Source organism: Cryptomeria japonica, unplaced genomic scaffold (genome assembly GCF_030272615.1).
Source record: "Cryptomeria japonica unplaced genomic scaffold, Sugi_1.0 HiC_scaffold_98, whole genome shotgun sequence".
NCBI lineage: Eukaryota > Viridiplantae > Streptophyta > Pinopsida > Cupressales > Cupressaceae > Cryptomeria > Cryptomeria japonica.
The window spans coordinates 357,501-383,849 of NW_026728920.1; the positions used below are offsets into that span (position 1 = coordinate 357,501).

The window sequence follows — 26,349 nt, forward strand, 5'->3', positions numbered from 1 at the left end:
TTGGTGGGGTTGCGCGCCCTGGTGGGCACCATGGTGCGCACCAAGGAGCGCTCCGAAGTGTGCTCCAAGGTGCGGCGTGCACGAAGTCGGAGCCCGGTTTGCCCCGGGTGCGCACCTCGCGTGCACCTTCGCCGCGGTGGGCACCATGGCGTGCACGAAGTCGGAGCCCGGTTTGCCCCGGGTGCGCACCTCGCGTGCACCTTCGCCGGGGTGGGCACCTCGGCTGGGTTGCGCGCCCTGGTGCGCACCAAGGAGCGCTCCGAAGTGTGCTCCAAGGTGCGGCGTGCACGAAGTCGGAGCCCGGTTTGCCCCGGGTGCGCACCTCGCGTGCACCTTGGCGCGGTGGGCACCATGGCGTGCACGAAGTCGGAGCCCGGTTTGCCCCGGGTGCGCACCCCGCGTGCACCTTCGCCGGGGTGGGCACCTCGGCTGGGTTGCGCGCCCTGGTGCGCACCAAGGAGCGCTCCGAAGTGTGCTCCAAGGTGCGGCGTGCACGAAGTCGGAGCCCGGTTTGCCCCGGGTGCGCACCTCGCGTGCACCTTCGCCGCGGTGGGCACCTTGGCTGGGTTGGGCACCATTGAGCGCTCCGAAGTGTGCTCCAAGGTGCGCACCATGGCCCTCCAAGGTGCGCAGCATGGCGTGCACGAAGTCGGAGCCCGGTTTGCCCCGGGTGCGCACCTCGCGTGCACCTTCGCCAGGGTGGGCACCTCGGTGCGCACACCTTCTCAATGTTTTCTTGCCTTTTCTGGAAATTGGTGAAGGCAGCGCATCAAAGGTGCGCACCTCGGTGTGCTCCGAGGTGCGAACCCGAGAGCGCTCCGAGGTGCCCACGAAGTCGAAAGTCGGGTTAATTGCATTGTTTTCCCCGGGTGCGCTCCGAGGTGCGCAACATCGGTGCGCACCAAGGAGGGCTCCGAAGTGTGCTCCAAGGTGCGCACGATTCGGAGCTCGGTTTGCCCGGGGTGCGCACACCTTGGCTGGGTTGCGCACCCTTTGTGCGCTCCAAGGTGCGCACGAAGTCGGAGCTCGGTTTGCCCCGGGTGCGCACCTTCGCCAGGGTGCGCACCTTGATGCGCACGCCTTGGCTGGGCTGCGCACCTTGGTGGGCGCCATGGTGCGCACCTTTCGTGCGCTCCAAGGTGCGCACGAAGTCGGAGCTCGGTTTGCCCCGGGTGCGCACCTTGGTGGGCGCCATGGTGCACTCCGAGGTGCCCAAGATTGGTGCGCACCAAGGAGCGCTCCGAAGTGCGCTCCAAGGTGCGCAGGTGCGCGCGAAGTCGAAAGTTGGGTTAATTGTCCGGTTTGCCTCGGGTGCGCACCTTGCGTGCACCTTCGCCAGGGTGGGCGCCTTGGTGCGCACACCTTGGCTGGGCTGCGCACCCGGGCGCGCACACCTTGGCACCCGCGTTTCCTTCATTTTAAATTTTTTTTTTTTACAATCTCTCAAGTGGGAAATTCTATAATCTCAACTTTTTTTGCCTTTTCAGGAAACTTTTGAATGGAGCGCATCATTGGTGCGCTCCGAAGTGTGCTCCAAGGTGCGCACCTCTGGTGTGCTCCAAAGCTCTCTCTAGCTGCGTGCACCTGCCCCGGCCGCGCACCCGGCCCCGCCCAGCTTCGCTCACCTGTCCCGGGCGTCTGGTGCGGAACCTTAGAGTAAGAAACATCACCGTGCACCTTGGCCAACGTGCGCGACTCGACCGAGCGCGCACTGGCCGAGGTGCACACCGATTTCACCTGGGTGCGCGCGCAGCACCTCGGGCGCACCGGGGTGCGCGCACAACGCCCGGGTTGCACCGTGGCCTGTGTGCTCGGGGCGCCTCGGGTGCGCGCTCGGTGTCGCCCCCGCGCGCGCGGTAGTGCGGGCAGCGCACCCCGGCCCGGCCCGGCCCCGACGAGAACGCAAACGGGCAAAAGGTTTATTCAAATAGCATTGCGACGCCCGGCGAAAAACTAAGAAAGGGTGCAACACCGGGACTTCCCGGGAGGTCACCCATCCCAGTACTACTCCGGCCCAAGCGCGCTTAACTGCGGAGTTCTGATGGGATCCGGTGCACTAACGCTGGTATGATCGCACCCGTTATGAGCTTGTCGCAGTGTGTACTTAGCAAACCGCGACCCACGTGCGAATCCACCCCGGCCACCCACCCCCGTCGAGGTGCACACCCTCCCTCGCGAAGTGCGCCCCGTTCGCCAAGTGTGAGCCCTGCCCGGGTGCGCGCACCTTGCTAGGGCGTCGGGTGTGCACCCGGCCCGGCCTACGTGCGTGCACCTGGACGGGGCGTCGTGTGCGTGCAGTGTCCCGTCTGCAACGCGGTGCCCACACACCACCTCGGGCGCAACGACCTGCGCTCACATGTGGGCCGAGTGCACCTTGGTGCATGTTCGGGGCGCCTCGGGTGCACGCTCGATCTTGCCCCGGTGCACCAAGGCGCTCGGTTTGCCCCGGGTGCGCACTTGGTGCAAGGTGGGCACCCAAAATAGGGATCAAGCACCAAAACACAAGTTTCGGGATGCAAAATGGGACCCAAGGACCACAAATGCGTTCCAAGACCCATGATGGGTCCACGAGAACAAAAATGTGTTCCGAGACTTAATAAACAAATATTGGGTTTTAGGAGAAGAAACATGCTCTGATGCCCAAAACGAGAATCGACCCCGAAAAGGCCACAGGCCAAAAGTGGGATGCGAGACAAAAAAAAATGGGACCCGAGGACCAAAATTGGGTTCCCAGGTCGAAGACAGGGCAACCGGACAAGAAACGACCTCTAAGGCTCGAAATGAGTCCCGACGACTAAAACTTGACAAGAAGCACCCATCAGGCACCCAACTCGACACCCATGGGATGCCGACCCACCCGGGCTTCCACCTAGCACACCTTGGCACCCACCCACCCTCGCACCCAACCTCGCACCCAACTTAGCACCTTTGAACCCACATTGGCACTCACCCTGACCCTGGCACCTTGGAACCCACATTGGCACTCACCTTGACCCTGGCACCCACCTTTGCACTCACCTTGGGACCCACCCTGGCTCCCACCTCGGCACCCACCCAGACACCCACCTTGGTTCCTTGGCACCCACCTTGGATCCTTGGCACCCACCCCGACACCCACCTTGGCACGCAACTTGGCTACTTGCCACCCACCTTGGCTCCTTGACGCCCACCCCGACAACCACCCCGTGACCTACCCTGGCTAGGGTTGGTGCACACCCACCCTGGTGCCCACCTTGGCACCCACCCCATGACCCACCTTGGCACGCACCTTAGTACCCACCCCGTTACCCACCCTAGGACCCACCCCGTGACCCACCTTGGCCAGGGTGGGTGCCTTGGTGCGCACAACTTGCCTGGGCTGCACACCAGGGCGGGCTCAAGATGGCACCCGCGTTCCGTTTTTTTCACTATCTTTCAAAACGGAAATTTTAAAATCTCGTTTTTTTTTTTTTTTTGCCTTTTCTGGAAATTAGTGAAGGCAGCGCATCAAAGGTGCGCAATGCTGGTGCGAACCCGGGAGCGCTCCGATGTGTGCTCCAAGGTGCGGCGTGCACGAAGTCCGAGCCCGGCTTGCCCCGGGTGCGCACCTCGCGTGCACCTTCGCCGGGGTGAGCACCTTGGCTGGGTTGCGCGCCCTGGTGCGCACCAAGGAGCGCTCTGAAGTGTGCTCCAAGGTGCGGCGTGCACGAAGTCGGAGCTCGGTTTGCCCCGGGTGTGCACCTCGGGTGCGCACCTCGCGTGCACCTTCGCTGCGGTGGGCACCTTGGCTGGGTTGCGCGCCTTGGTGGGCACCATGCAGTGCACGAAGTCGGAGCCCGGTTTGCCCCGGGCGCGCACCTCCGCCAGGGTGGGCACCTTGGTGCGCACAACTTGCCTGGGCTGCGCACCAGGAAGGGCTCAAGATGGCACCCGCGTTCCGTTTTTTTCACTATCTTTCAGAACGGAAATTTTAAAATATCGTTTTTTTTTGCCTTTTCTGGAAATTAGTGAAGGCAGCGCATCAAAGGTGCGCAACGCTGGTGCGAACCTGGGAGCGCTCCGATGTGTGCTCCAAGGTGCGGCGTGCACGAAGTCGGAGCCCGGTTTGCCCCGGGTGCGCCCTGGTGGGCACCATGGTGCGCACCAAGGAGCGCTCCGAAGTGTGCTCCAAGGTGCGGCCTGCACGAAGTCGGAGCCCGGTTTGCCCCGGGCGTGCACCGCGGGTGGGCACCTTGGTGCGCATGCCTTGCCTGGGCTGCGCACCAGGGCGGGCTCAAGATGGCACCCGCGTTCCGTTTTTTTCACTATCTTTCAAAACGGAAATTTTAAAATCTCATTTTTTTTTGCCTTTTCTGGAAATTAGTGAAGGCAGCGCATCAAAGGTGCGCACCTCGCTGCCCACCACGGTGCGCAACGCCGGTGGGCACCCGGGAGTGCTTCGAAGTGTGCTCCAAGGTGCTGCGTGCACGTTGTCGGAGCCCGGTTTGCCCCGGGTGCGCACCTCGCGTGCACCTTCGTCGGGGTGGGCACCTTGGCTGGGTTTGCCCCGGCTGCGCTCCGAAGCGGGGTTATTGGAGCGCCGCCTCTTTTTTTGTCGGAGCGTTTGGTGGGGTTTCTCGCATTGGCTCTTCCCAGGCCCGGTTGCCACCCTGGCGCGCACGAAGTCGGAAGTAGGGTTAATTGCCCGGGTGCGCACCTTTGCCAGGGTGGGCACCTTACCTGGGCTGTGCACCAGGGCGGGCTCAAGATGGCACCCGCGTTCCGTTTTTTTCACTATCTTTCAAAACGGAAATTTTAAAATCTCCTCTTTTTTTTGCCTTTTCTGGAAATTAGTGAAGGCAGCGCATCAAAGGTGCGCACCTCGCTGCCCACCTTGGTGTGCTCTGAGGTGCGCACCCGGGAGCGCTACGAAGTGTGCTCCAAGGTGCGGCGTGCACGTTGTCGGAGCCCGGTTTGCCCCGGGTGCGCACCTCGCCTGCACCTTGGCCGGGGTGGGCACCCTGGCTGGGTTTGCCCAGGGTGCGCTCCGAAGCGGGGTTACTGGAGCGCCCCCTCTTTTTTTGTCAGAGCGTTTGGTGGGGTTTCTCGCATTGGCTCTTCCCAGGCCCGGTTGTTGGGTGCGCTCCCACCCTGGCGCGCGCGAAGTTGGAAGTTGGGTTAATTGCCCGGGCGCGCACCTTCGCCAGGGTGGGCACCTTGGTGCGCACACCTTGGCTGGGCTGCGCACCAGGGCGGGCTCAAGATGGCACCAGCATTCCCTTTTTCTCACTATCTTTCAAAACGGAAATTTTAAAATCTCGTTTTTTTTTGCCTTTTATGGAAATTAGTGAAGGCATCGCATCAAAGGTGCGCACCTCGCTGCCCACCTTGGTGTGCTCCGAGGTGCCCACCACGGTGCGCTCCGAGGTGCCCACCACGGTGCGCAACGCCGGTGCGAACCCGGGAGCGCCCCGATGTGTGCTCCAAGGTGCGGCGTGCACGAAGCCGGACCCCGGTTTGCCCCGGGTGCGCACCTCGCGTGCACCTTGGTGCGCACACCTTGGCTGGGTTGCGCGGCCTGGTGGGCACCATGGTGCGCACCAAGGAGCGCTCCGAAGTGTGCTCCAAGGTGCGGCGTGCACGAAGTCCTAGCCCGGTTTGCCCCGGGTGCGCACCTTCGCCGCGGTGGGCACCATGGCGTGCACGAAGTCGGAGCCCGGTTTGCCCCGGGTGCGCACCTCGCGTGCACCTTCGCCGGGGTGGGCACCTCGGCTGGGTTGCGCGCCCTGGTGCGCACCAAGGAGCGCTCCGAAGTGTGCTCCAAGGTGCGGCGTGCACGAAGTCGGAGCCCGGTTTGCCCCGGGTGCGCACCTTCGCCGCGGTGGGCACCCTGGTGCGCACCATGGCGTGCACGAAGTCGGAGCCCGGTTTGCCCCGGGTGCGCACCTCGCGTGCACCTTCGGCGGGGTTGCGCGCCCTGGTGCGCACCAAGGAGCGCTCCGAAGTGTGCTCCAAGGTGCGGCGTGCACGAAGTCGGAGCCCGGTTTGCCCCGGGTGCGCACCTCGCGTGCACCTTCGGCGGGGTTGCGCGCCCTGGTGGGCACCATGGTGCGCACCAAGGAGCGCTCCGAAGTGTGCTCCAAGGTGCGGCGTGCACGAAGTCGGAGCCCGGTTTGCCCCGGGTGCGCACCTCGCGTGCACCTTCGCCGCGGTGGGCACCATGGCGTGCACGAAGTCGGAGCCCGGTTTGCCCCGGGTGCGCACCTCGCGTGCACCTTCGCCGGGGTGGGCACCTCGGCTGGGTTGCGCGCCCTGGTGCGCACCAAGGAGCGCTCCGAAGTGTGCTCCAAGGTGCGGCGTGCACGAAGTCGGAGCCCGGTTTGCCCCGGGTGCGCACCTCGCGTGCACCTTCGCCGCGGTGGGCACCATGGCGTGCACGAAGTCGGAGCCCGGTTTGCCCCGGGTGCGCACCCCGCGTGCACCTTCGCCGGGGTGGGCACCTCGGCTGGGTTGCGCGCCCTGGTGCGCACCAAGGAGCGCTCCGAAGTGTGCTCCAAGGTGCGGCGTGCACGAAGTCGGAGCCCGGTTTGCCCCGGGTGCGCACCTCGCGTGCACCTTCGCCGCGGTGGGCACCTTGGCTGGGTTGGGCACCATTGAGCGCTCCGAAGTGTGCTCCAAGGTGCGCACCATGGCCCTCCAAGGTGCGCAGCATGGCGTGCACGAAGTCGGAGCCCGGTTTGCCCCGGGTGCGCACCTCGCGTGCACCTTCGCCAGGGTGGGCACCTCGGTGCGCACACCTTCTCAATGTTTTCTTGCCTTTTCTGGAAATTGGTGAAGGCAGCGCATCAAAGGTGCGCACCTCGGTGTGCTCCGAGGTGCGAACCCGAGAGCGCTCCGAGGTGCCCACGAAGTCGAAAGTCGGGTTAATTGCATTGTTTTCCCCGGGTGCGCTCCGAGGTGCGCAACATCGGTGCGCACCAAGGAGGGCTCCGAAGTGTGCTCCAAGGTGCGCACGATTCGGAGCTCGGTTTGCCCGGGGTGCGCACACCTTGGCTGGGTTGCGCACCCTTTGTGCGCTCCAAGGTGCGCACGAAGTCGGAGCTCGGTTTGCCCCGGGTGCGCACCTTCGCCAGGGTGCGCACCTTGATGCGCACGCCTTGGCTGGGCTGCGCACCTTGGTGGGCGCCATGGTGCGCACCTTTCGTGCGCTCCAAGGTGCGCACGAAGTCGGAGCTCGGTTTGCCCCGGGTGCGCACCTTGGTGGGCGCCATGGTGCACTCCGAGGTGCCCAAGATTGGTGTGCACCAAGGAGCGCTCCGAAGTGCGCTCCAAGGTGCGCAGGTGCGCGCGAAGTCGAAAGTTGGGTTAATTGTCCGGTTTGCCTCGGGTGCGCACCTTGCGTGCACCTTCGCCAGGGTGGGCGCCTTGGTGCGCACACCTTGGCTGGGCTGCGCACCCGGGCGCGCACACCTTGGCACCCGCGTTTCCTTCATTTTAAATTTTTTTTTTTTACAATCTCTCAAGTGGGAAATTCTATAATCTCAACTTTTTTTGCCTTTTCAGGAAACTTTTGAATGGAGCGCATCATTGGTGCGCTCCGAAGTGTGCTCCAAGGTGCGCACCTCTGGTGTGCTCCAAAGCTCTTTCCAGCTGCGTGCACCTGCCCCGGCCGCGCACCCGGCCCCGCCCAGCTTCGCTCACCTGTCCCGGGCGTCTGGTGCGGAACCTTAGAGTAAGAAACATCACCGTGCACCTTGGCCAACGTGCGCGACTCGACCGAGCGCGCACTGGCCGAGGTGCACACCGATTTCACCTGGGTGCGCGCGCAGCACCTCGGGCGCACCGGGGTGCGCGCACAACGCCCGGGTTGCACCGTGGCCTGTGTGCTCGGGGCGCCTCGGGTGCGCGCTCGGTGTCGCCCCCGCGCGCGCGGTAGTGCGGGCAGCGCACCCCGGCCCGGCCCGGCCCCGACGAGAACGCAAACGGGCAAAAGGTTTATTCAAATAGCATTGCGACGCCCGGCGAAAAACTAAGAAAGGGTGCAACACCGGGACTTCCCGGGAGGTCACCCATCCCAGTACTACTCCGGCCCAAGCGCGCTTAACTGCGGAGTTCTGATGGGATCCGGTGCACTAACGCTGGTATGATCGCACCCGTTATGAGCTTGTCGCAGTGTGTACTTAGCAAACCGCGACCCACGTGCGAATCCACCCCGGCCACCCACCCCCGTCGAGGTGCACACCCTCCCTCGCGAAGTGCGCCCCGTTCGCCAAGTGTGAGCCCTGCCCGGGTGCGCGCACCTTGCTAGGGCGTCGGGTGTGCACCCGGCCCGGCCTACGTGCGTGCACCTGGACGGGGCGTCGTGTGCGTGCAGTGTCCCGTCTGCAACGCGGTGCCCACACACCACCTCGGGCGCAACGACCTGCGCTCACATGTGGGCCGAGTGCACCTTGGTGCATGTTCGGGGCGCCTCGGGTGCACGCTCGATCTTGCCCCGGTGCACCAAGGCGCTCGGTTTGCCCCGGGTGCGCACTTGGTGCAAGGTGGGCACCCAAAATAGGGATCAAGCACCAAAACACAAGTTTCGGGATGCAAAATGGGACCCAAGGACCACAAATGCGTTCCAAGACCCATGATGGGTCCACGAGAACAAAAATGTGTTCCGAGACTTAATAAACAAATATTGGGTTTTAGGAGAAGAAACATGCTCTGATGCCCAAAACGAGAATCGACCCCGAAAAGGCCACAGGCCAAAAGTGGGATGCGAGACAAAAAAAAATGGGACCCGAGGACCAAAATTGGGTTCCCAGGTCGAAGACAGGGCAACCGGACAAGAAACGACCTCTAAGGCTCGAAATGAGTCCCGACGACTAAAACTTGACAAGAAGCACCCATCAGGCACCCAACTCGACACCCATGGGATGCCGACCCACCCGGGCTTCCACCTAGCACACCTTGGCACCCACCCACCCTCGCACCCAACCTCGCACCCAACTTAGCACCTTTGAACCCACATTGGCACTCACCCTGACCCTGGCACCTTGGAACCCACATTGGCACTCACCTTGACCCTGGCACCCACCTTTGCACTCACCTTGGGACCCACCCTGGCTCCCACCTCGGCACCCACCCAGACACCCACCTTGGTTCCTTGGCACCCACCTTGGATCCTTGGCACCCACCCCGACACCCACCTTGGCACGCAACTTGGCTACTTGCCACCCACCTTGGCTCCTTGACGCCCACCCCGACAACCACCCCGTGACCTACCCTGGCTAGGGTTGGTGCACACCCACCCTGGTGCCCACCTTGGCACCCACCCCATGACCCACCTTGGCACGCACCTTAGTACCCACCCCGTTACCCACCCTAGGACCCACCCCGTGACCCACCTTGGCCAGGGTGGGTGCCTTGGTGCGCACAACTTGCCTGGGCTGCACACCAGGGCGGGCTCAAGATGGCACCCGCGTTCCGTTTTTTTCACTATCTTTCAAAACGGAAATTTTAAAATCTCGTTTTTTTTTTTTTTTTGCCTTTTCTGGAAATTAGTGAAGGCAGCGCATCAAAGGTGCGCAATGCTGGTGCGAACCCGGGAGCGCTCCGATGTGTGCTCCAAGGTGCGGCGTGCACGAAGTCCGAGCCCGGCTTGCCCCGGGTGCGCACCTCGCGTGCACCTTCGCCGGGGTGAGCACCTTGGCTGGGTTGCGCGCCCTGGTGCGCACCAAGGAGCGCTCTGAAGTGTGCTCCAAGGTGCGGCGTGCACGAAGTCGGAGCTCGGTTTGCCCCGGGTGCGCACCTCGCGTGCACCTTCGCTGCGGTGGGCACCTTGGCTGGGTTGCGCGCCTTGGTGGGCACCATGCAGTGCACGAAGTCGGAGCCCGGTTTGCCCCGGGCGCGCACCTCCGCCAGGGTGGGCACCTTGGTGCGCACAACTTGCCTGGGCTGCGCACCAGGAAGGGCTCAAGATGGCACCCGCGTTCCGTTTTTTTCACTATCTTTCAGAACGGAAATTTTAAAATATCGTTTTTTTTTGCCTTTTCTGGAAATTAGTGAAGGCAGCGCATCAAAGGTGCGCAACGCTGGTGCGAACCTGGGAGCGCTCCGATGTGTGCTCCAAGGTGCGGCGTGCACGAAGTCGGAGCCCGGTTTGCCCCGGGTGCGCCCTGGTGGGCACCATGGTGCGCACCAAGGAGCGCTCCGAAGTGTGCTCCAAGGTGCGGCCTGCACGAAGTCGGAGCCCGGTTTGCCCCGGGCGTGCACCGCGGGTGGGCACCTTGGTGCGCATGCCTTGCCTGGGCTGCGCACCAGGGCGGGCTCAAGATGGCACCCGCGTTCCGTTTTTTTCACTATCTTTCAAAACGGAAATTTTAAAATCTCATTTTTTTTTGCCTTTTCTGGAAATTAGTGAAGGCAGCGCATCAAAGGTGCGCACCTCGCTGCCCACCACGGTGCGCAACGCCGGTGGGCACCCGGGAGTGCTTCGAAGTGTGCTCCAAGGTGCTGCGTGCACGTTGTCGGAGCCCGGTTTGCCCCGGGTGCGCACCTCGCGTGCACCTTCGTCGGGGTGGGCACCTTGGCTGGGTTTGCCCCGGCTGCGCTCCGAAGCGGGGTTATTGGAGCGCCGCCTCTTTTTTTGTCGGAGCGTTTGGTGGGGTTTCTCGCATTGGCTCTTCCCAGGCCCGGTTGCCACCCTGGCGCGCACGAAGTCGGAAGTAGGGTTAATTGCCCGGGTGCGCACCTTTGCCAGGGTGGGCACCTTACCTGGGCTGTGCACCAGGGCGGGCTCAAGATGGCACCCGCGTTCCGTTTTTTTCACTATCTTTCAAAACGGAAATTTTAAAATCTCCTCTTTTTTTTGCCTTTTCTGGAAATTAGTGAAGGCAGCGCATCAAAGGTGCGCACCTCGCTGCCCACCTTGGTGTGCTCTGAGGTGCGCACCCGGGAGCGCTACGAAGTGTGCTCCAAGGTGCGGCGTGCACGTTGTCGGAGCCCGGTTTGCCCCGGGTGCGCACCTCGCCTGCACCTTGGCCGGGGTGGGCACCCTGGCTGGGTTTGCCCAGGGTGCGCTCCGAAGCGGGGTTACTGGAGCGCCCCCTCTTTTTTTGTCAGAGCGTTTGGTGGGGTTTCTCGCATTGGCTCTTCCCAGGCCCGGTTGTTGGGTGCGCTCCCACCCTGGCGCGCGCGAAGTTGGAAGTTGGGTTAATTGCCCGGGCGCGCACCTTCGCCAGGGTGGGCACCTTGGTGCGCACACCTTGGCTGGGCTGCGCACCAGGGCGGGCTCAAGATGGCACCAGCATTCCCTTTTTCTCACTATCTTTCAAAACGGAAATTTTAAAATCTCGTTTTTTTTTGCCTTTTATGGAAATTAGTGAAGGCATCGCATCAAAGGTGCGCACCTCGCTGCCCACCTTGGTGTGCTCCGAGGTGCCCACCACGGTGCGCTCCGAGGTGCCCACCACGGTGCGCAACGCCGGTGCGAACCCGGGAGCGCCCCGATGTGTGCTCCAAGGTGCGGCGTGCACGAAGCCGGACCCCGGTTTGCCCCGGGTGCGCACCTCGCGTGCACCTTGGTGCGCACACCTTGGCTGGGTTGCGCGGCCTGGTGGGCACCATGGTGCGCACCAAGGAGCGCTCCGAAGTGTGCTCCAAGGTGCGGCGTGCACGAAGTCCTAGCCCGGTTTGCCCCGGGTGCGCACCTTCGCCGCGGTGGGCACCATGGCGTGCACGAAGTCGGAGCCCGGTTTGCCCCGGGTGCGCACCTCGCGTGCACCTTCGCCGGGGTGGGCACCTCGGCTGGGTTGCGCGCCCTGGTGCGCACCAAGGAGCGCTCCGAAGTGTGCTCCAAGGTGCGGCGTGCACGAAGTCGGAGCCCGGTTTGCCCCGGGTGCGCACCTTCGCCGCGGTGGGCACCCTGGTGCGCACCATGGCGTGCACGAAGTCGGAGCCCGGTTTGCCCCGGGTGCGCACCTCGCGTGCACCTTCGGCGGGGTTGCGCGCCCTGGTGCGCACCAAGGAGCGCTCCGAAGTGTGCTCCAAGGTGCGGCGTGCACGAAGTCGGAGCCCGGTTTGCCCCGGGTGCGCACCTCGCGTGCACCTTCGGCGGGGTTGCGCGCCCTGGTGGGCACCATGGTGCGCACCAAGGAGCGCTCCGAAGTGTGCTCCAAGGTGCGGCGTGCACGAAGTCGGAGCCCGGTTTGCCCCGGGTGCGCACCTCGCGTGCACCTTCGCCGCGGTGGGCACCATGGCGTGCACGAAGTCGGAGCCCGGTTTGCCCCGGGTGCGCACCTCGCGTGCACCTTCGCCGGGGTGGGCACCTCGGCTGGGTTGCGCGCCCTGGTGCGCACCAAGGAGCGCTCCGAAGTGTGCTCCAAGGTGCGGCGTGCACGAAGTCGGAGCCCGGTTTGCCCCGGGTGCGCACCTCGCGTGCACCTTCGCCGCGGTGGGCACCATGGCGTGCACGAAGTCGGAGCCCGGTTTGCCCCGGGTGCGCACCCCGCGTGCACCTTCGCCGGGGTGGGCACCTCGGCTGGGTTGCGCGCCCTGGTGCGCACCAAGGAGCGCTCCGAAGTGTGCTCCAAGGTGCGGCGTGCACGAAGTCGGAGCCCGGTTTGCCCCGGGTGCGCACCTCGCGTGCACCTTCGCCGCGGTGGGCACCTTGGCTGGGTTGGGCACCATTGAGCGCTCCGAAGTGTGCTCCAAGGTGCGCACCATGGCCCTCCAAGGTGCGCAGCATGGCGTGCACGAAGTCGGAGCCCGGTTTGCCCCGGGTGCGCACCTCGCGTGCACCTTCGCCAGGGTGGGCACCTCGGTGCGCACACCTTCTCAATGTTTTCTTGCCTTTTCTGGAAATTGGTGAAGGCAGCGCATCAAAGGTGCGCACCTCGGTGTGCTCCGAGGTGCGAACCCGAGAGCGCTCCGAGGTGCCCACGAAGTCGAAAGTCGGGTTAATTGCATTGTTTTCCCCGGGTGCGCTCCGAGGTGCGCAACATCGGTGCGCACCAAGGAGGGCTCCGAAGTGTGCTCCAAGGTGCGCACGATTCGGAGCTCGGTTTGCCCGGGGTGCGCACACCTTGGCTGGGTTGCGCACCCTTTGTGCGCTCCAAGGTGCGCACGAAGTCGGAGCTCGGTTTGCCCCGGGTGCGCACCTTCGCCAGGGTGCGCACCTTGATGCGCACGCCTTGGCTGGGCTGCGCACCTTGGTGGGCGCCATGGTGCGCACCTTTCGTGCGCTCCAAGGTGCGCACGAAGTCGGAGCTCGGTTTGCCCCGGGTGCGCACCTTGGTGGGCGCCATGGTGCACTCCGAGGTGCCCAAGATTGGTGCGCACCAAGGAGCGCTCCGAAGTGCGCTCCAAGGTGCGCAGGTGCGCGCGAAGTCGAAAGTTGGGTTAATTGTCCGGTTTGCCTCGGGTGCGCACCTTGCGTGCACCTTCGCCAGGGTGGGCGCCTTGGTGCGCACACCTTGGCTGGGCTGCGCACCCGGGCGCGCACACCTTGGCACCCGCGTTTCCTTCATTTTAAATTTTTTTTTTTTACAATCTCTCAAGTGGGAAATTCTATAATCTCAACTTTTTTTGCCTTTTCAGGAAACTTTTGAATGGAGCGCATCATTGGTGCGCTCCGAAGTGTGCTCCAAGGTGCGCACCTCTGGTGTGCTCCAAAGCTCTCTCCAGCTGCGTGCACCTGCCCCGGCCGCGCACCCGGCCCCGCCCAGCTTCGCTCACCTGTCCCGGGCGTCTGGTGCGGAACCTTAGAGTAAGAAACATCACCGTGCACCTTGGCCAACGTGCGCGACTCGACCGAGCGCGCACTGGCCGAGGTGCACACCGATTTCACCTGGGTGCGCGCGCAGCACCTCGGGCGCACCGGGGTGCGCGCACAACGCCCGGGTTGCACCGTGGCCTGTGTGCTCGGGGCGCCTCGGGTGCGCGCTCGGTGTCGCCCCCGCGCGCGCGGTAGTGCGGGCAGCGCACCCCGGCCCGGCCCGGCCCCGACGAGAACGCAAACGGGCAAAAGGTTTATTCAAATAGCATTGCGACGCCCGGCGAAAAACTAAGAAAGGGTGCAACACCGGGACTTCCCGGGAGGTCACCCATCCCAGTACTACTCCGGCCCAAGCGCGCTTAACTGCGGAGTTCTGATGGGATCCGGTGCACTAACGCTGGTATGATCGCACCCGTTATGAGCTTGTCGCAGTGTGTACTTAGCAAACCGCGACCCACGTGCGAATCCACCCCGGCCACCCACCCCCGTCGAGGTGCACACCCTCCCTCGCGAAGTGCGCCCCGTTCGCCAAGTGTGAGCCCTGCCCGGGTGCGCGCACCTTGCTAGGGCGTCGGGTGTGCACCCGGCCCGGCCTACGTGCGTGCACCTGGACGGGGCGTCGTGTGCGTGCAGTGTCCCGTCTGCAACGCGGTGCCCACACACCACCTCGGGCGCAACGACCTGCGCTCACATGTGGGCCGAGTGCACCTTGGTGCATGTTCGGGGCGCCTCGGGTGCACGCTCGATCTTGCCCCGGTGCACCAAGGCGCTCGGTTTGCCCCGGGTGCGCACTTGGTGCAAGGTGGGCACCCAAAATAGGGATCAAGCACCAAAACACAAGTTTCGGGATGCAAAATGGGACCCAAGGACCACAAATGCGTTCCAAGACCCATGATGGGTCCACGAGAACAAAAATGTGTTCCGAGACTTAATAAACAAATATTGGGTTTTAGGAGAAGAAACATGCTCTGATGCCCAAAACGAGAATCGACCCCGAAAAGGCCACAGGCCAAAAGTGGGATGCGAGACAAAAAAAAATGGGACCCGAGGACCAAAATTGGGTTCCCAGGTCGAAGACAGGGCAACCGGACAAGAAACGACCTCTAAGGCTCGAAATGAGTCCCGACGACTAAAACTTGACAAGAAGCACCCATCAGGCACCCAACTCGACACCCATGGGATGCCGACCCACCCGGGCTTCCACCTAGCACACCTTGGCACCCACCCACCCTCGCACCCAACCTCGCACCCAACTTAGCACCTTTGAACCCACATTGGCACTCACCCTGACCCTGGCACCTTGGAACCCACATTGGCACTCACCTTGACCCTGGCACCCACCTTTGCACTCACCTTGGGACCCACCCTGGCTCCCACCTCGGCACCCACCCAGACACCCACCTTGGTTCCTTGGCACCCACCTTGGATCCTTGGCACCCACCCCGACACCCACCTTGGCACGCAACTTGGCTACTTGCCACCCACCTTGGCTCCTTGACGCCCACCCCGACAACCACCCCGTGACCTACCCTGGCTAGGGTTGGTGCACACCCACCCTGGTGCCCACCTTGGCACCCACCCCATGACCCACCTTGGCACGCACCTTAGTACCCACCCCGTTACCCACCCTAGGACCCACCCCGTGACCCACCTTGGCCAGGGTGGGTGCCTTGGTGCGCACAACTTGCCTGGGCTGCACACCAGGGCGGGCTCAAGATGGCACCCGCGTTCCGTTTTTTTCACTATCTTTCAAAACGGAAATTTTAAAATCTCGTTTTTTTTTTTTTTTTGCCTTTTCTGGAAATTAGTGAAGGCAGCGCATCAAAGGTGCGCAATGCTGGTGCGAACCCGGGAGCGCTCCGATGTGTGCTCCAAGGTGCGGCGTGCACGAAGTCCGAGCCCGGCTTGCCCCGGGTGCGCACCTCGCGTGCACCTTCGCCGGGGTGAGCACCTTGGCTGGGTTGCGCGCCCTGGTGCGCACCAAGGAGCGCTCTGAAGTGTGCTCCAAGGTGCGGCGTGCACGAAGTCGGAGCTCGGTTTGCCCCGGGTGTGCACCTCGGGTGCGCACCTCGCGTGCACCTTCGCTGCGGTGGGCACCTTGGCTGGGTTGCGCGCCTTGGTGGGCACCATGCAGTGCACGAAGTCGGAGCCCGGTTTGCCCCGGGCGCGCACCTCCGCCAGGGTGGGCACCTTGGTGCGCACAACTTGCCTGGGCTGCGCACCAGGAAGGGCTCAAGATGGCACCCGCGTTCCGTTTTTTTCACTATCTTTCAGAACGGAAATTTTAAAATATCGTTTTTTTTTGCCTTTTCTGGAAATTAGTGAAGGCAGCGCATCAAAGGTGCGCAACGCTGGTGCGAACCTGGGAGCGCTCCGATGTGTGCTCCAAGGTGCGGCGTGCACGAAGTCGGAGCCCGGTTTGCCCCGGGTGCGCCCTGGTGGGCACCATGGTGCGCACCAAGGAGCGCTCCGAAGTGTGCTCCAAGGTGCGGCCTGCACGAAGTCGGAGCCCGGTTTGCCCCGGGCGTGCACCGCGGGTGGGCACCTTGGTGCGCATGCCTTGCCTGGGCTGCGCACCAGGGCGGGCTCAAGATGGCACCCGCGTTCCGTTTTTTTCACTATCTTTCAAAACGGAAATTTTAAAATCTCATTTTTTTTTGCCTTTTCTGGAAATTAGTGAAGGCAGCGCATCAAAGGTGCGCACCTCGCTGCCCACCACGGTGCGCAACGCCGGTGGGCACCCGGGAGTGCTTCGAAGTGTGCTCCAAGGTGCTGCGTGCACGTTGTCGGAGCCCGGTTTGCCCCGGGTGCGCACCTCGCGTGCACCTTCGTCGGGGTGGGCACCTTGGCTGGGTTTGCCCCGGCTGCGCTCCGAAGCGGGGTTATTGGAGCGCCGCCTCTTTTTTTGTCGGAGCGTTTGGTGGGGTTTCTCGCATTGGCTCTTCCCAGGCCCGGTTGCCACCCTGGCGCGCACGAAGTCGGAAGTAGGGTTAATTGCCCGGGTGCGCACCTTTGCCAGGGTGGGCACCTTACCTGGGCTGTGCACCAGGGCGGGCTCAAGATGGCACCCGCGTTCCGTTTTTTTCACTATCTTTCAAAACGGAAATTTTAAAATCTCCTCTTTTTTTTGCCTTTTCTGGAAATTAGTGAAGGCAGCGCATCAAAGGTGCGCACCTCGCTGCCCACCTTGGTGTGCTCTGAGGTGCGCACCCGGGAGCGCTACGAAGTGTGCTCCAAGGTGCGGCGTGCACGTTGTCGGAGCCCGGTTTGCCCCGGGTGCGCACCTCGCCTGCACCTTGGCCGGGGTGGGCACCCTGGCTGGGTTTGCCCAGGGTGCGCTCCGAAGCGGGGTTACTGGAGCGCCCCCTCTTTTTTTGTCAGAGCGTTTGGTGGGGTTTCTCGCATTGGCTCTTCCCAGGCCCGGTTGTTGGGTGCGCTCCCACCCTGGCGCGCGCGAAGTTGGAAGTTGGGTTAATTGCCCGGGCGCGCACCTTCGCCAGGGTGGGCACCTTGGTGCGCACACCTTGGCTGGGCTGCGCACCAGGGCGGGCTCAAGATGGCACCAGCATTCCCTTTTTCTCACTATCTTTCAAAACGGAAATTTTAAAATCTCGTTTTTTTTTGCCTTTTATGGAAATTAGTGAAGGCATCGCATCAAAGGTGCGCACCTCGCTGCCCACCTTGGTGTGCTCCGAGGTGCCCACCACGGTGCGCTCCGAGGTGCCCACCACGGTGCGCAACGCCGGTGCGAACCCGGGAGCGCCCCGATGTGTGCTCCAAGGTGCGGCGTGCACGAAGCCGGACCCCGGTTTGCCCCGGGTGCGCACCTCGCGTGCACCTTGGTGCGCACACCTTGGCTGGGTTGCGCGGCCTGGTGGGCACCATGGTGCGCACCAAGGAGCGCTCCGAAGTGTGCTCCAAGGTGCGGCGTGCACGAAGTCCTAGCCCGGTTTGCCCCGGGTGCGCACCTTCGCCGCGGTGGGCACCATGGCGTGCACGAAGTCGGAGCCCGGTTTGCCCCGGGTGCGCACCTCGCGTGCACCTTCGCCGGGGTGGGCACCTCGGCTGGGTTGCGCGCCCTGGTGCGCACCAAGGAGCGCTCCGAAGTGTGCTCCAAGGTGCGGCGTGCACGAAGTCGGAGCCCGGTTTGCCCCGGGTGCGCACCTTCGCCGCGGTGGGCACCCTGGTGCGCACCATGGCGTGCACGAAGTCGGAGCCCGGTTTGCCCCGGGTGCGCACCTCGCGTGCACCTTCGGCGGGGTTGCGCGCCCTGGTGCGCACCAAGGAGCGCTCCGAAGTGTGCTCCAAGGTGCGGCGTGCACGAAGTCGGAGCCCGGTTTGCCCCGGGTGCGCACCTCGCGTGCACCTTCGGCGGGGTTGCGCGCCCTGGTGGGCACCATGGTGCGCACCAAGGAGCGCTCCGAAGTGTGCTCCAAGGTGCGGCGTGCACGAAGTCGGAGCCCGGTTTGCCCCGGGTGCGCACCTCGCGTGCACCTTCGCCGCGGTGGGCACCATGGCGTGCACGAAGTCGGAGCCCGGTTTGCCCCGGGTGCGCACCTCGCGTGCACCTTCGCCGGGGTGGGCACCTCGGCTGGGTTGCGCGCCCTGGTGCGCACCAAGGAGCGCTCCGAAGTGTGCTCCAAGGTGCGGCGTGCACGAAGTCGGAGCCCGGTTTGCCCCGGGTGCGCACCTCGCGTGCACCTTCGCCGCGGTGGGCACCATGGCGTGCACGAAGTCGGAGCCCGGTTTGCCCCGGGTGCGCACCCCGCGTGCACCTTCGCCGGGGTGGGCACCTCGGCTGGGTTGCGCGCCCTGGTGCGCACCAAGGAGCGCTCCGAAGTGTGCTCCAAGGTGCGGCGTGCACGAAGTCAGAGCCCGGTTTGCCCCGGGTGCGCACCTCGCGTGCACCTTCGCCGCGGTGGGCACCTTGGCTGGGTTGGGCACCATTGAGCGCTCCGAAGTGTGCTCCAAGGTGCGCACCATGGCCCTCCAAGGTGCGCAGCATGGCGTGCACGAAGTCGGAGCCCGGTTTGCCCCGGGTGCGCACCTCGCGTGCACCTTCGCCAGGGTGGGCACCTCGGTGCGCACACCTTCTCAATGTTTTCTTGCCTTTTCTGGAAATTGGTGAAGGCAGCGCATCAAAGGTGCGCACCTCGGTGTGCTCCGAGGTGCGAACCCGAGAGCGCTCCGAGGTGCCCACGAAGTCGAAAGTCGGGTTAATTGCATTGTTTTCCCCGGGTGCGCTCCGAGGTGCGCAACATCGGTGCGCACCAAGGAGGGCTCCGAAGTGTGCTCCAAGGTGCGCACGATTCGGAGCTCGGTTTGCCCGGGGTGCGCACACCTTGGCTGGGTTGCGCACCCTTTGTGCGCTCCAAGGTGCGCACGAAGTCGGAGCTCGGTTTGCCCCGGGTGCGCACCTTCGCCAGGGTGCGCACCTTGATGCGCACGCCTTGGCTGGGCTGCGCACCTTGGTGGGCGCCATGGTGCGCACCTTTCGTGCGCTCCAAGGTGCGCACGAAGTCGGAGCTCGGTTTGCCCCGGGTGCGCACCTTGGTGGGCGCCATGGTGCACTCCGAGGTGCCCAAGATTGGTGCGCACCAAGGAGCGCTCCGAAGTGCGCTCCAAGGTGCGCAGGTGCGCGCGAAGTCGAAAGTTGGGTTAATTGTCCGGTTTGCCTCGGGTGCGCACCTTGCGTGCACCTTCGCCAGGGTGGGCGCCTTGGTGCGCACACCTTGGCTGGGCTGCGCACCCGGGCGCGCACACCTTGGCACCCGCGTTTCCTTCATTTTAAATTTTTTTTTTTTACAATCTCTCAAGTGGGAAATTCTATAATCTCAACTTTTTTTGCCTTTTCAGGAAACTTTTGAATGGAGCGCATCATTGGTGCGCTCCGAAGTGTGCTCCAAGGTGCGCACCTCTGGTGTGCTCCAAAGCTCTCTCCAGCTGCGTGCACCTGCCCCGGCCGCGCACCCGGCCCCGCCCAGCTTCGCTCACCTGTCCCGGGCGTCTGGTGCGGAACCTTAGAGTAAGAAACATCACCGTGCACCTTGGCCAACGTGCGCGACTCGACCGAGCGCGCACTGGCCGAGGTGCACACCGATTTCACCTGGGTGCGCGCGCAGCACCTCGGGCGCACCGGGGTGCGCGCACAACGCCCGGGTTGCACCGTGGCCTGTGTGCTCGGGGCGCCTCGGGTGCGCGCTCGGTGTCGCCCCCCGCGCGCGCGGTAGTGCGGGCAGCGCACCCCGGCCCGGCCCGGCCCCGACGAGAACGCAAACGGGCAAAAGGTTTATTCAAATAGCATTGCGACGCCCGGCGAAAAACTAAGAAAGGGTGCAACACCGGGACTTCCCGGGAGGTCACCCATCCCAGTACTACTCCGGCCCAAGCGCGCTTAACTGCGGAGTTCTGATGGGATCCGGTGCACTAACGCTGGTATGATCGCACCCGTTATGAGCTTGTCGCAGTGTGTACTTAGCAAACCGCGACCCACGTGCGAATCCACCCCGGCCACCCACCCCCGTCGAGGTGCACACCCTCCCTCGCGAAGTGCGCCCCGTTCGCCAAGTGTGAGCCCTGCCCGGGTGCGCGCACCTTGCTAGGGCGTCGGGTGTGCACCCGGCCCGGCCTACGTGCGTGCACCTGGACGGGGCGTCGTGTGCGTGCAGTGTCCCGTCTGCAACGCGGTGCCCACACACCACCTCGGGCGCAACGACCTGCGCTCACATGTGGGCCGAGTGCACCTTGGTGCATGTTCGGGGCGCCTCGGGTGCACGCTCGATCTTGCCCCGGTGCACCAAGGCGCTCGGTTTGCCCCGGGTGCGCACTTGGTGCAAGGTGGGCACCCAAAATAGGGATCAAGCACCAAAACACAAGTTTCGGGATGCAAAATGGGACCCAAGGACCACAAATGCGTTCCAAGACCCATGATGGGTCCACGAGAACAAAAATGTGTTCCGAGACTTAATAAACAAATATTGGGTTTTAGGAGAAGAAACATGCTCTGATGCCCAAAACGAGAATCGACCCCGAAAAGGCCACAGGCCAAAAGTGGGATGCGAGACAAAAAAAAATGGGACCCGAGGACCAAAATTGGGTTCCCAGGTCGAAGACAGGGCAACCGGACAAGAAACGACCTCTAAGGCTCGAAATGAGTCCCGACGACTAAAACTTGACAAGAAGCACCCATCAGGCACCCAACTCGACACCCATGGGATGCCGACCCACCCGGGCTTCCACCTAGCACACCTTGGCACCCACCCACCCTCGCACCCAACCTCGCACCCAACTTAGCACCTTTGAACCCACATTGGCACTCACCCTGACCCTGGCACCTTGGAACCCACATTGGCACTCACCTTGACCCTGGCACCCACCTTTGCACTCACCTTGGGACCCACCCTGGCTCCCACCTCGGCACCCACCCAGACACCCACCTTGGTTCCTTGGCACCCACCTTGGATCCTTGGCACCCACCCCGACACCCACCTTGGCACGCAACTTGGCTACTTGCCACCCACCTTGGCTCCTTGACGCCCACCCCGACAACCACCCCGTGACCTACCCTGGCTAGGGTTGGTGCACACCCACCCTGGTGCCCACCTTGGCACCCACCCCATGACCCACCTTGGCACGCACCTTAGTACCCACCCCGTTACCCACCCTAGGACCCACCCCGTGACCCACCTTGGCCAGGGTGGGTGCCTTGGTGCGCACAACTTGCCTGGGCTGCACACCAGGGCGGGCTCAAGATGGCACCCGCGTTCCGTTTTTTTCACTATCTTTCAAAACGGAAATTTTAAAATCTCGTTTTTTTTTTTTTTTTGCCTTTTCTGGAAATTAGTGAAGGCAGCGCATCAAAGGTGCGCAATGCTGGTGCGAACCCGGGAGCGCTCCGATGTGTGCTCCAAGGTGCGGCGTGCACGAAGTCCGAGCCCGGCTTGCCCCGGGTGCGCACCTCGCGTGCACCTTCGCCGGGGTGAGCACCTTGGCTGGGTTGCGCGCCCTGGTGCGCACCAAGGAGCGCTCTGAAGTGTGCTCCAAGGTGCGGCGTGCACGAAGTCGGAGCTCGGTTTGCCCCGGGTGTGCACCTCGGGTGCGCACCTCGCGTGCACCTTCGCTGCGGTGGGCACCTTGGCTGGGTTGCGCGCCTTGGTGGGCACCATGCAGTGCACGAAGTCGGAGCCCGGTTTGCCCCGGGCGCGCACCTCCGCCAGGGTGGGCACCTTGGTGCGCACAACTTGCCTGGGCTGCGCACCAGGAAGGGCTCAAGATGGCACCCGCGTTCCGTTTTTTTCACTATCTTTCAGAACGGAAATTTTAAAATATCGTTTTTTTTTGCCTTTTCTGGAAATTAGTGAAGGCAGCGCATCAAAGGTGCGCAACGCTGGTGCGAACCTGGGAGCGCTCCGATGTGTGCTCCAAGGTGCGGCGTGCACGAAGTCGGAGCCCGGTTTGCCCCGGGTGCGCCCTGGTGGGCACCATGGTGCGCACCAAGGAGCGCTCCGAAGTGTGCTCCAAGGTGCGGCCTGCACGAAGTCGGAGCCCGGTTTGCCCCGGGCGTGCACCGCGGGTGGGCACCTTGGTGCGCATGCCTTGCCTGGGCTGCGCACCAGGGCGGGCTCAAGATGGCACCCGCGTTCCGTTTTTTTCACTATCTTTCAAAACGGAAATTTTAAAATCTCATTTTTTTTTGCCTTTTCTGGAAATTAGTGAAGGCAGCGCATCAAAGGTGCGCACCTCGCTGCCCACCACGGTGCGCAACGCCGGTGGGCACCCGGGAGTGCTTCGAAGTGTGCTCCAAGGTGCTGCGTGCACGTTGTCGGAGCCCGGTTTGCCCCGGGTGCGCACCTCGCGTGCACCTTCGTCGGGGTGGGCACCTTGGCTGGGTTTGCCCCGGCTGCGCTCCGAAGCGGGGTTATTGGAGCGCCGCCTCTTTTTTTGTCGGAGCGTTTGGTGGGGTTTCTCGCATTGGCTCTTCCCAGGCCCGGTTGCCACCCTGGCGCGCACGAAGTCGGAAGTAGGGTTAATTGCCCGGGTGCGCACCTTTGCCAGGGTGGGCACCTTACCTGGGCTGTGCACCAGGGCGGGCTCAAGATGGCACCCGCGTTCCGTTTTTTTCACTATCTTTCAAAACGGAAATTTTAAAATCTCCTCTTTTTTTTGCCTTTTCTGGAAATTAGTGAAGGCAGCGCATCAAAGGTGCGCACCTCGCTGCCCACCTTGGTGTGCTCTGAGGTGCGCACCCGGGAGCGCTACGAAGTGTGCTCCAAGGTGCGGCGTGCACGTTGTCGGAGCCCGGTTTGCCCCGGGTGCGCACCTCGCCTGCACCTTGGCCGGGGTGGGCACCCTGGCTGGGTTTGCCCAGGGTGCGCTCCGAAGCGGGGTTACTGGAGCGCCCCCTCTTTTTTTGTCAGAGCGTTTGGTGGGGTTTCTCGCATTGGCTCTTCCCAGGCCCGGTTGTTGGGTGCGCTCCCACCCTGGCGCGCGCGAAGTTGGAAGTTGGGTTAATTGCCCGGGCGCGCACCTTCGCCAGGGTGGGCACCTTGGTGCGCACACCTTGGCTGGGCTGCGCACCAGGGCGGGCTCAAGATGGCACCAGCATTCCCTTTTTCTCACTATCTTTCAAAACGGAAATTTTAAAATCTCGTTTTTTTTTGCCTTTTATGGAAATTAGTGAAGGCATCGCATCAAAGGTGCGCACCTCGCTGCCCACCTTGGTGTGCTCCGAGGTGCCCACCACGGTGCGCTCCGAGGTGCCCACCACGGTGCGCAACGCCGGTGCGAACCCGGGAGCGCCCCGATGTGTGCTCCAAGGTGCGGCGTGCACGAAGCCGGACCCCGGTTTGCCCCGGGTGCGCACCTCGCGTGCACCTTGGTGCGCACACCTTGGCTGGGTTGCGCGGCCTGGTGGGCACCATGGTGCGCACCAAGGAGCGCTCCGAAGTGTGCTCCAAGGTGCGGCGTGCACGAAGTCCTAGCCCGGTTTGCCCCGGGTGCGCACCTTCGCCGCGGTGGGCACCATGGCGTGCACGAAGTCGGAGCCCGGTTTGCCCCGGGTGCGCACCTCGCGTGCACCTTCGCCGGGGTGGGCACCTCGGCTGGGTTGCGCGCCCTGGTGCGCACCAAGGAGCGCTCCGAAGTGTGCTCCAAGGTGCGGCGTGCACGAAGTCGGAGCCCGGTTTGCCCCGGGTGCGCACCTTCGCCGCGGTGGGCACCCTGGTGCGCACCATGGCGTGCACGAAGTCGGAGCCCGGTTTGCCCCGGGTGCGCACCTCGCGTGCACCTTCGGCGGGGTTGCGCGCCCTGGTGCGCACCAAGGAGCGCTCCGAAGTGTGCTCCAAGGTGCGGCGTGCACGAAGTCGGAGCCCGGTTTGCCCCGGGTGCGCACCTCGCGTGCACCTTCGGCGGGGTTGCGCGCCCTGGTGGGCACCATGGTGCGCACCAAGGAGCGCTCCGAAGTGTGCTCCAAGGTGCGGCGTGCACGAAGTCGGAGCCCGGTTTGCCCCGGGTGCGCACCTCGCGTGCACCTTCGCCGCGGTGGGCACCATGGCGTGCACGAAGTCGGAGCCCGGTTTGCCCCGGGTGCGCACCTCGCGTGCACCTTCGCCGGGGTGGGCACCTCGGCTGGGTTGCGCGCCCTGGTGCGCACCAAGGAGCGCTCCGAAGTGTGCTCCAAGGTGCGGCGTGCACGAAGTCGGAGCCCGGTTTGCCCCGGGTGCGCACCTCGCGTGCACCTTCGCCGCGGTGGGCACCATGGCGTGCACGAAGTCGGAGCCCGGTTTGCCCCGGGTGCGCACCCCGCGTGCACCTTCGCCGGGGTGGGCACCTCGGCTGGGTTGCGCGCCCTGGTGCGCACCAAGGAGCGCTCCGAAGTGTGCTCCAAGGTGCGGCGTGCACGAAGTCGGAGCCCGGTTTGCCCCGGGTGCGCACCTCGCGTGCACCTTCGCCGCGGTGGGCACCTTGGCTGGGTTGGGCACCATTGAGCGCTCCGAAGTGTGCTCCAAGGTGCGCACCATGGCCCTCCAAGGTGCGCAGCATGGCGTGCACGAAGTCGGAGCCCGGTTTGCCCCGGGTGCGCACCTCGCGTGCACCTTCGCCAGGGTGGGCACCTCGGTGCGCACACCTTCTCAATGTTTTCTTGCCTTTTCTGGAAATTGGTGAAGGCAGCGCATCAAAGGTGCGCACCTCGGTGTGCTCCGAGGTGCGAACCCGAGAGCGCTCCGAGGTGCCCACGAAGTCGAAAGTCGGGTTAATTGCATTGTTTTCCCCGGGTGCGCTCCGAGGTGCGCAACATCGGTGCGCACCAAGGAGGGCTCCGAAGTGTGCTCCAAGGTGCGCACGATTCGGAGCTCGGTTTGCCCGGGGTGCGCACACCTTGGCTGGGTTGCGCACCCTTTGTGCGCTCCAAGGTGCGCACGAAGTCGGAGCTCGGTTTGCCCCGGGTGCGCACCTTCGCCAGGGTGCGCACCTTGATGCGCACGCCTTGGCTGGGCTGCGCACCTTGGTGGGCGCCATGGTGCGCACCTTTCGTGCGCTCCAAGGTGCGCACGAAGTCGGAGCTCGGTTTGCCCCGGGTGCGCACCTTGGTGGGCGCCATGGTGCACTCCGAGGTGCCCAAGATTGGTGCGCACCAAGGAGCGCTCCGAAGTGCGCTCCAAGGTGCGCAGGTGCGCGCGAAGTCGAAAGTTGGGTTAATTGTCCGGTTTGCCTCGGGTGCGCACCTTGCGTGCACCTTCGCCAGGGTGGGCGCCTTGGTGCGCACACCTTGGCTGGGCTGCGCACCCGGGCGCGCACACCTTGGCACCCGCGTTTCCTTCATTTTAAATTTTTTTTTTTTACAATCTCTCAAGTGGGAAATTCTATAATCTCAACTTTTTTTGCCTTTTCAGGAAACTTTTGAATGGAGCGCATCATTGGTGCGCTCCGAAGTGTGCTCCAAGGTGCGCACCTCTGGTGTGCTCCAAAGCTCTCTCCAGCTGCGTGCACCTGCCCCGGCCGCGCACCCGGCCCCGCCCAGCTTCGCTCACCTGTCCCGGGCGTCTGGTGCGGAACCTTAGAGTAAGAAACATCACCGTGCACCTTGGCCAACGTGCGCGACTCGACCGAGCGCGCACTGGCCGAGGTGCACACCGATTTCACCTGGGTGCGCGCGCAGCACCTCGGGCGCACCGGGGTGCGCGCACAACGCCCGGGTTGCACCGTGGCCTGTGTGCTCGGGGCGCCTCGGGTGCGCGCTCGGTGTCGCCCCCGCGCGCGCGGTAGTGCGGGCAGCGCACCCCGGCCCGGCCCGGCCCCGACGAGAACGCAAACGGGCAAAAGGTTTATTCAAATAGCATTGCGACGCCCGGCGAAAAACTAAGAAAGGGTGCAACACCGGGACTTCCCGGGAGGTCACCCATCCCAGTACTACTCCGGCCCAAGCGCGCTTAACTGCGGAGTTCTGATGGGATCCGGTGCACTAACGCTGGTATGATCGCACCCGTTATGAGCTTGTCGCAGTGTGTACTTAGCAAACCGCGACCCACGTGCGAATCCACCCCGGCCACCCACCCCCGTCGAGGTGCACACCCTCCCTCGCGAAGTGCGCCCCGTTCGCCAAGTGTGAGCCCTGCCCGGGTGCGCGCACC

General features: G+C 63.8%; 5 non-coding genes across 5 annotated transcripts; all 5 read right to left on the reverse strand.

Annotated features, from left to right (window-relative positions):
• Positions 1–1,960: 1,960 nt before the first annotated feature.
• Positions 1,961–2,079, reverse strand: LOC131864968 (5S ribosomal RNA). The gene has a single exon (XR_009363694.1). It is a non-coding gene; the product is annotated as a 5S ribosomal RNA (ribosomal RNA).
• Positions 2,080–7,994: 5,915 nt separating this feature from the next.
• LOC131864969 (5S ribosomal RNA) lies at positions 7,995–8,113 on the reverse strand. Its single transcript, XR_009363695.1, has one exon. It is a non-coding gene; the product is annotated as a 5S ribosomal RNA (ribosomal RNA).
• A 5,902-nt stretch (positions 8,114–14,015) lies between these two features.
• On the reverse strand, positions 14,016–14,134 carry LOC131864970 (5S ribosomal RNA). The gene has a single exon (XR_009363696.1). It is a non-coding gene; the product is annotated as a 5S ribosomal RNA (ribosomal RNA).
• A 5,916-nt stretch (positions 14,135–20,050) lies between these two features.
• Positions 20,051–20,169, reverse strand: LOC131864971 (5S ribosomal RNA). The gene has a single exon (XR_009363697.1). It is a non-coding gene; the product is annotated as a 5S ribosomal RNA (ribosomal RNA).
• A 5,915-nt stretch (positions 20,170–26,084) lies between these two features.
• Positions 26,085–26,203, reverse strand: LOC131864972 (5S ribosomal RNA). The gene has a single exon (XR_009363698.1). It is a non-coding gene; the product is annotated as a 5S ribosomal RNA (ribosomal RNA).
• Between the last annotated feature and the right edge of the window lie 146 nt (positions 26,204–26,349).